The 9,233-nt window shown below is 36.3% G+C and overlaps 1 long non-coding RNA gene across 1 annotated transcript; it reads right to left on the bottom strand.

Moving 5' to 3' along the window:
- Positions 1–6,781: 6,781 nt before the first annotated feature.
- Positions 6,782–8,975, bottom strand: LOC140178867 (uncharacterized). Its single transcript, XR_011871842.1, has 3 exons — positions 8,572–8,975; positions 7,549–8,483; positions 6,782–7,461 (listed from the first exon to the last, which is right to left on the bottom strand). It is a non-coding gene; the product is annotated as an uncharacterized lncRNA (long non-coding RNA).
- Between the last annotated feature and the right edge of the window lie 258 nt (positions 8,976–9,233).

Raw genomic sequence — 9,233 nt, 5'->3', positions numbered from 1 at the left:
AAAATTAAATTTATTTTTTCGTTATATTTATAAGAGTGTAGATAATTCACATAAGAGTTACGAGATTTTTTTTTTACTTTATTTTAAAGTAGTATTTAGTATTCACTTTTGAATGTAATAATTACGAATTAATATACCGTGGTAACTAATTGCGATTGAAAAGAAGGTACAAGGAGAATAAAAATGGAGGAAGGAATAGAGAACAAGGCAATATAAGAGTGGTGGTAAGTCAACGATGGACATGTGGATAGATAATGGTAAGAATAATGAAAATAAAAATTAAAAATTTTAAAAGGAGAATAAAACTAAAGATAATTTAAAATGTTAAATATAAAACGGGCCTGCTACACATACAAGCAATAAGGCCTTACAAGTCTTACAAGCCCCAAGCCCACAAACATTCCAGATGCGCACTAATTAGATTGAATGGAGCGTAATATTCACGCGCTCCCACTCAAACGGTTACGCTTTGCTTCGAGTAAACCACCTCTTAATGGCAGACTCTTCCACTTCTTCCACTTCTCAAAGCAATTCAAAGAAAACGCAACCCTTCCATTTTCGAGCAAAATTCAAAAATCAAGATATACAACTCGTCGCTAACCTTCAAAACCTCCATCAACACACCATCAAACTCTCGATCAAGAATCTCCAGAGAAAACAAAGCTATAATACTCAAGGTATGTTACATTACGATTCCTGTATATTTTTCAGATTACGAACTAAGTTTTACTGTTCTTCTACGTTGTTGTACGTTTCACTGTTCTTCTTGCTCTACATCTCATTTTACAGTTTATAATGTTCTAGATTTTACTGTTATTCTTGCTTCTATGTTACACTGTTCTTCTTCGTTCTTGTAGGTGTTACTGTTCTTGTTGTTCTAGATCTTCTGGTAACTGATTTTTGGGGGTATATTCCGTAGATTGGTGGGTGTATATGGAGTAATTTCTTGGGTGTATATGGCATAAAATGTAGGGTGATATTTCTGAACTGATATACTATAATAGTCAGCACTTGCTTATATTTGCTTGTCCATGGGTGTATATTGCTTGATCTTGTAATGTTGCTTGATATTGATGCATGTTTGAGTAATACCTGACTGATATATATGGATGTATCTGATTCATATCTATGGGTGTATCTTACTGTTATCAATGGGTGTATCTGACTCATATATATGGGTGTATCTTACTGATATCTTTGCGTGTATCTGACTCATATATATGGGTGTATCTTACTGATATCTTTGGGTGTATCTGACTCATATATATGCGTGTATCTTACTGTTATCAATTGGTGTATCTGACTCATATATATGGGTGTATCTTACTGATATCTTTGGGTGTATTTTTCATTTCAGAGAAAATGGCAGCAAGAAACCAACCTGGAAGAAATGTAAGAACAAATATATGTCTTACATGAAATCAGTTTTATATAATAGATATATATCTGACTATAATTTTATTTTTGTCTTACAGCAAACAAAAGACCTTAAGTGTACCACACATCTTCTAAGTGATAAATTCAGAAATATGAGTGAGGAGAAGAAGGCGATTGTGAGGGATCTGGGATTCGGTGGTTTGATGCACATCCCACCACTAAGGGTGCATCACCAACTGTTAAGGGAGCTGGCTAACAACTTCAAATTGGGGGAGAACAGACTGAAAACCGGATACAGTTCTTTTAAAATTACCCCAAGAAAAATAGGTCATGCGCTTGCCATTAACGCAACAGGTAACTCGATAAAAATTATAGGTGTATATTAACTGATGGTTGGGGGTGTCTTTAAATTGATGCTTGGGTGTATTTGAACCGATTTTGATACTTTGTTGTTTTCCTTTTTGTAGGGGATCTGTTTCCTCAGAAAGTGGATTATAAGAAACTTTCTGAGGATGACAAAGTAATTTTTAGAAGATTCCAGGGTAAGACCCTCAAAAGTCTTATAGATGAGATGATGGATATTGGCGTTGGTAACGAAGAGGATCGCCTAATGTTCAAGAGGATTTTCATCCTCTATATACAGATGGCGTTCCTTTTGCCAACGACAATAAACAAAATCTCGCCTGTACACCTGGCCCCAATTTTTGAGATGGACAGCATAACGGAGCGAAACTGGGGAGGGCATGTTTTGACCTTTATCGTCAAGGGCATAACCGACTACAAGGAGAAAAAGAAGAAGGTAATCGATGGCTGCCTCTTTGCCCTGATGATAATATACTTTCATCTTTCTAAAAAAAAAGGCAAGAAGAGGGCTGAAAGACCGCCAAAATCCTGGATTGCCAACTGGAGTAAGGAGCAGTTGGTCGAAAGAATGAATGCAGAAACAGAGGAAATTTTGGTAAGTTGAACATAATATGTTGGGTGTATATTTATTTATCTGAATGCTGCTAAATAAATTATCTGATGTTTCAGGGGATTGTAAACATGGCGCAAACAAGAGAGAAAATGAAAAAAATAGAGAAAACAGAAAAAAAACAACAAATCAAAAAAAACAAAAAAAGGAAGGCAAGTTCAACATCGTCTTCGGAGGAAGAAACAACTGATAGTGACAGTTCTACCTCTGAGTCTGAGACTCAAGAAGACTCAGAGGATTCACCAAGAAAATACCCCAGCAAAAAGGGGAAAAAGTAAGTACCATACTTAGGTGTAATTTTTTTGTCGAGTTGGGTGTATTTTTTGAAAACATTTGGGTGTATTTTGTTGATCAAGTTGGGTGTATGTAGTTTATTAAGTTGGGTGTATTTCGTTTGCTGCGTTGGGTGTATATTGTCCATTCAGTTGGATGTATCTTGTGCATTCATTTGGGTGTATTTTATATCTTTAGTATGTTCTAAATAATGATTGTTTGCCTTACAGAATGGACTCCAGAAAAAGAAAGAAGAGTCAAGAGGTTTCAGATTCTGATTCAGAATCAGAATCTGAATCAACTGATGAGTAATGTTCTGAAATTATTACTCCTTTCTTTTGGCTTCATTATAAAGATTTCGTGTATTAACTGAAGTGTCTCTTATTAACTTATAGAAGTGAAGAATCATCACCGGTGGAGAAGCAAAAGAAAAAGAAAAAAACAAAAAGAACACCAAAAAAGTAAGCACTTCTTTGGATAATATTCTGTGATAAAATTAATTTTTTATTTCTGATTCATACTTTTTTTTTCCACCCAGAACACAATCCAAAAAGAAAAAAGTTGTTGTTGAGCATTCATCTCCTGAAGAAGATCAATATTTTGATGGGTACAGTACCTCGTAAGCTATATTACCGTCTATCATCATAACTATTTTTGTTAACATCTTTTTTTATGAATGTAGTGAGAGATATGAAATATCAAGTGAAGATCTAGATGAATTGCTAAGGGAAAACGATGGAAAATCTGCTGCAGAGGGGTATGTCTTGTTGGGGTGTATATTTCAGATTTTAGTGTGTTTTCTTTGCTAATAATTGTTTCTGGTTTCGCAGGGAGAACGAAGCTGACCTGCGATTGACAGAAGGTCGCTATGTCTCCTCTGAAACGTAAGAAGTTTTATTTAATAAAATCTTGTTATCATGATTTGGGTGTATTTTGTTGATCAAGTTGGGTGTATTTCGTTTGTTGTGTTGGGTGTATTTCGTTTGTTGTATTGGGTGTATATTGTCCATTTAGTTGGTTGTATCTTGTGCATTCATTTGGGTCTATTTTATACCTGTATCATATTTTGTCTGAATAACATGAAATCTGTTTAGAATACCGGCTGTGAACTTGGGAAGTGATGATCCTTCCTCTCAAGGAGGCACAGAACAAAGTAGTGTAAACAAGCCTGCAGAGAGCATGTAATTTCTCTTTCAAATAACCGTTACTTTTGTTCTTCTATTACCTTCTACTTCTAATTCTGTATATATTTTTTTTAGAAAAAAATGCCCTTTATTATTTTATTCAAGAAAAAAAAGACAGGAAAAAAAAGCAAAAACTGCAAGTATGTAAGTTCTCAAAAAACAAAGTTTGTCTTCTTTTTGAATTGTTCGGGTGTATTTTTTGACTTTCTTTGGGTGTATTTTAGGTTGAGTCCGGTTCAACAGTCAGCCAGTGAGCCGGCTGATTCGAATATGATGGTTGTGAGAGAACAGACACCGTCGGATGCGCTTGTAATGTGAGTTTTTCAAGAATATTTCAACCTTATAACCTTATTATTTTCAAAGGCATTATTAACCTTTCATTTTTCTTCTTGTTTAGAGTTCCGATTCAAGTTTTTGTGCCAATGTCCCAAATAACCACTGTGCCGGAACTTGAAGAAACACCTGAGACAGATTTTGAACCAATCCCTCTGCTACAGATTGAAGGAACTACAGAAACGTAAGAATTAGTATTGGGTGTATATTTGTTTAGAGTTTGGGTGTATATTGGGTTACAGTTTGGGTGTATATTTGGTAACAGTTTGGGTGTATATTGTTCCTGAGTAGTTTTTTTTACGCCATGATTAATTTTGTGTAACTGTGCAGCACTCCTGAACCCCCCCCCAACAACTTGAAGAAACCACACCCACGCTTCCCCCAACTCCATCTAAAATGTAAGTTCATCAGACTAAAATCAATCTTTACTTATCATCCGTATATTCTTACTCTTATAATACGTTATACATGATGACGCAGTCATCCAGCCGCAGAAGATGTTGCTGCCCTGATGATGATGGCACGGACAGCATCCAATGTTCCTAAAACAGATCCAGTGCTATCATTCAGCCTTGGCTTGACTGATTCAAGCCAAGAAGAAGCAGCAACGCAGGAGGGAGCGTCAACGCAGGAGACAGAAAGGGAAAAATCTCCAGAAACTGCAAATTTGCTAGAACAATTAGAGGATTTGGTACAAAAAATAGCAAGCAGTGCGGCGAAAAAAGAAAGTAGAAGTCCACAAATTCAAAAGGAGACTGGGAGAGAAAGTTCTGGGAAGTTTGAAACTCCTGAGGGAATAAATCAGATTACGGATGATATGAAAGAAAAGTGCTACATCTGGGGGACGCGACTGAAGACATACGCAGATGGCGGTACTAACGAGTATGACCACATGTGCACTCTGATTGCCCAAGATAATTACATTTTAAATAGAATGCACCTTGCATCCCTCCAGGCAGAAAGTTATATAGAATCTGAGGTAATATTAGAATAACATTAATGTTTTTACACCAAAGTTTACTGCAATGTTTATTAATGTAAATTGATATCGGCATATATTTCTAGATTGCATCTGCCATGTGCCTTATCCTCAACCAGAAAAATGATAAAAGGTTTCAAGAACAAGTATACTGTCTCCCCCCCGATATTGTGGTAAGTGTTACTTCTACGAATTTTGGGTGTATTTTCTGTATTAATTTGGGTGTATTTTTTACGTTCGATTGGGTGTAAGTTGTATAGTCATTTTGGTGTATTTAAAGTATTCACTTGGGTGTATTTTCATTATTTCATTTGTTGTTTCACAATTGTTGCAGAACATGGCCCTTTCGAAGCACCCAAAGGGGGAATTCATATCACCTAAAACCAATAAAGAATTCAGGGTGGAAGACTACCCGAGTTTTATTCCCTTCATAGATGCAAAAACATTAACTTCGCATCCATATGTAAGTTTTCATTTGCTAAATTTGTTAGTACCGTTCTTTACTTATATGCCAAATAAAATAACACACTATTGAAATGTGGCAATCCTTCAGATTTTTGCACCTGTTTGCTACTCCGGCCATTGGTGGTTATGGGTGATTGATACAACAAAGCGGAGATTTCATATACTTGATCCGCTACACAAGAAATCTCCAAGCGATGAGAGAAAGCAGCTTAATAAATTCACTGTAAGTTGCCTCTGTGTTCTTTACTTTAATAGATAGGTGTAGTTCAGTTCAATATAAGGTGTATGTATGTTTTGCTTTGGGTGTAATTTCTTTGTCGAGTTGGGTGTATTTTGTGGAACCATTTGGGTGTATTTTGTTGATCAAGTTGGGTGTATGTTGTTTATTAAGTTGGGTGTATTTCGTATATTGTCCATTCAGTTGGTTGTATGTTGTGCATTCATTTGGGTGTATTACTGATTTGTTTTGGTATTTAAGGGATATGTAATTTCAAGATTGAGAGCATATGCCGGCAGGGAACCCATGAAGAAAGACGAGAAGGAGAAGGAAATTAAAGCATCATATGTTAAAATATCAAGCCAAAAATCAAGGTATAAATTTGTGACTAAGAACATTAAACTTTCCTAAATGAGATTTGTAATTTATTTTCTTCGTTTTCAGCTATGACTGCGCTATCTACGTTATGAAGTGGCTTGAGTTAATTGAGTCGGAAAACATTAAAAAAGGGAAGTATGAATGGGATAATTGGAAACAGGTAACTGTCTTTAGAACTATATAACTCTGTATTACTTTACTGAATTAATATTGCTGTTTAAACAGAATATACTTTTTAATTGTAGGAGGAGGTGGACCACTATAGAGTGGAGTATGCTTCGCGGATACTATTCAGTGAATTGAATAAAGAGAGAGATCAAGCAATTAAAGAGAGTAATGCAATAAGGCTGTCGAAGCCATCCTCCGTATTATTGAGTCCGTTTTGTCAGATAAATTCTACTGATATAGAAACTGCGTAATCCAATTGCTAGGTAGTTTGTAAATTGAACAAATGCTGTAAAAATTTGCCATTTATAAACAACTTCTATTCAATGAAATTTTTTTCCATAGTTAAACTATCTGTGCTGTTAAACTGTCGGTGCTGTAGTCAAAAGCTGTATTACAGGTGGCAAAATATGAAGAAAAACATCAAGGCAGATATAAACACAAATTATAAACTTTTACACCCAACGGAAGTTTAATATACACCCAAGATTGCTTAAAATATACACCCAAAATGTCTGTGATGTTAAACTGTCTGTGCTGTATTCAAAAGCTGTATTACAGGTGGTAAAATATGAAGGAAAACATCAAAGGAAGATATAAACACAAATTATAAACTTTTACACCCAACGCAAGTTTAATATACACCCAAGATTGCTTAAAATATACACCCAAACTGTCTGTGTTGTTAAACTGTCTGTGCTGTATTCAAAATGTATGAATTACAGGTACTAAAATATGAAGAAAAATATCAAATCAAATATACACCCATAACCTGCGAATTTTTACACCCAAATAAAGTTGAATATACACCCTGAAATCTATCCCCCCCTGATGCTTTGAGACTAAAACCCTGAACCCTAAACACTTAAAACCTAAACCCTTTACCGCTAACCTGTAAACCCTAAAACGCAAATATTATATATATGTATCTATATGTAAATTGTGAATTAACAAAAATACACCCAAAATAATAGTGCTTTTACACCCATATTCTGTAAAACTATACACCCAAAGAGTTATCCCCTGCTGCTGGTACCCTGAACTGATAATTCATAACATGTCCTTGATATTGGCTGGAATTTAAATGCACCACTGATGCGGCATCAAACAAGTTTATCTGAATATAAGAAACTCACATATTAGCTAAACTATTAACGAGAAAAATAAACTCAATCACCACAAATTTAAAGAACATTACTTTTACCTCGCTTAAAACTTTCGTTTTCTTCTTCTTTGTGGCATTTGTGATCTGTTTGTCCAACTTTGAACCTAGCCTATTTTTTGGACGTCCTCTTGTTCGAATCCTTGGCGGGCTTTGAAGCTCGTTAACGGATTCCAAGTTAGCGTCTTCGTGGGATAAAGAAGATGTTCCCTTCCTTTTGGCTTTTAATGATTCCATCTCAGCCATGACGTTATCGTACGCACGGTGCAAAATTGCAGTCAGCTCTTCCGATTCGGATGCAAATTCGCAAATATTTTGCGAACGAAAAATCAATTGGTCGAACCTCTTGCTTCTTGGCTCCATCAGTGGCTCGTCGTGGCTGCTCTTGATGTGTGTGTGTCGCCTCTTTACCTTCTTGCTCCATCGTTCCAGTATATATCTAGGTGAAACTTGGCTTACTTGTTCGAAGCTTAACACGCTTAGTGCATGATGACACAGTATCCCTCTCGACTCGAATAATAAGCATTGGCATTTTACCTCGGCTGCAACTGAGTCATAAGTAACCACAAACTTGTTGAATATTGAGCTGGAAACTTGTTCTCCGACTTCGTATACTGAATAGCCTAGAGCGGAATTCGTTAATCTGGTGATGCAATTCGCTTTTCCTCTGAATTGCGCTTGGACTTCCCTAAACTTTTAATGAGTGTATGCATCTTGAAACTGAGCTTCAATAGAGGATTTGGTTGCACACGGTATGACCGTATGAAAATCTGCAGCATCTGATTCTCTCTCTGCTTGCTCCCTGCTTTCGAGGTAATTATCGTATTGTTTGACGAACTGAATAAGCGAGCTGTTCCGGGTGATAAACTTGTTAAAAAATGAATGCATGCTCTCGCTCCTTTGTGTGCTTCTCATCCCTGCCCAGAAGTGGTGATCCAGATAGATAGGAACCCATATGTGACGGTCTTCATACAGATCTGCAGAATACACCCAAACACAGACTATAAATACACCCGATAAAACATGCAATTTACACCTCTGCTGCAGATTTTAAAAAAACATTACCTAAAAGCCACTTGTTGTCCACAAGACCAAAATTGAGCAGAAAATCATTCCAATTCCTATCGAATGAGTCTTTGTTATGAGAGTTCCAAACAACTTGGCTCATTTCTTGTTCAATATCGGCATGTCCCTTGTACTCGTTTAATTTGCTTGGAATCTTCTTTATGATGTGCCAAATACACCAACGGTTAATTGTTGTTGGCATACAGGCCTCTAAAGCCCTTTTCATTGATGCACATTGATCGGTGTGAAACCCTTTCGGAGCGTTTCCTCCCATGCAACGAAGCCAACATTGAAATAACCATTTGAATGATTCAATTTCTTCGTTTTTCATCAAAGAGCATCCGAGAAGTGTTGAATGACCGTGGTGATTCACTCCGACAAAAGAACCACAGACCAAATTATACCTGAAACAAATTACCATAGTGCAGAATGCAAAATCATTAGGTACACCCGAACAAATGCTTCGTATACACCCAAAAAATAGCCAATATACACCTCTGCTGCGGATTCATAAAAATACATTAATTTAGCATCATAAACAGGGGCAGTTTGTTACCTGTTTGTATTGTAGGTGGTGTCGAATGAAATGACGTCTTCGAAATACTCAAAGGCAGCTCTGCTTCTTGCATCGGCCCAAAAAGCCAGCTTAATCGATTGATCCT

The sequence above is a fragment of the Arachis hypogaea genome, chromosome 14 (genome assembly GCF_003086295.3).
Source record: "Arachis hypogaea cultivar Tifrunner chromosome 14, arahy.Tifrunner.gnm2.J5K5, whole genome shotgun sequence".
Lineage (NCBI taxonomy): Eukaryota > Viridiplantae > Streptophyta > Magnoliopsida > Fabales > Fabaceae > Arachis > Arachis hypogaea.
This window is presented reverse-complemented; position numbering and strand designations above follow the sequence as displayed.